The sequence below is a fragment of the Hippocampus comes genome, unplaced genomic scaffold (assembly GCF_001891065.2).
Source record: "Hippocampus comes isolate QL1 unplaced genomic scaffold, H_comes_QL1_v1.1 scaffold155, whole genome shotgun sequence".
Classification (NCBI taxonomy): Eukaryota; Metazoa; Chordata; class Actinopteri; order Syngnathiformes; family Syngnathidae; genus Hippocampus; species Hippocampus comes.
The window spans coordinates 1,122,968-1,123,458 of record NW_017804967.1 but is presented as its reverse complement, the minus strand read 5'-3'; positions in this window follow the sequence as shown (position 1 = coordinate 1,123,458).

Genomic DNA, 491 nt, shown 5'->3' with positions numbered 1-491 from the left:
TGTGGAAAGGGGAAACACAGAAGCGACATTTCTTAGTCCTGGCTTGGCGCCACGCGTCGGTTAAAAGCTTTGGGTAGTGGGTCACAGAAAGGCTTTGCGCGAGGAAGTAAACAGACCAACGTGCACACATTGGAAGCAAAATCATCAATGACACGATCAGGCGTCAATGTGAGCTGGGGAAAAGAAATGCGCATTTAAGCTTTTCATTTTGACGGACCTCCAACCAGCATGCTAGTTTTTAGTGTATCCATAAAGAAGACACGCGAGCACTGGAAGAACATGCAAACTCCACACGGGAAGGCCTGATCGGATATTGGAACCTGCAATAGCGTCTTAGTCACAAATAGTTTTGAAGTACATTTCGACTGCAAATGTTTCCCTATGACTCATCTGTTTGCAGTTGGCACTCCTCATTTCTTCTTGATCTGCATCTTAATATGTATCTTTTACTCACCTTGTTGGAAGCTCCTGTTCAACACCCACGGTGACTC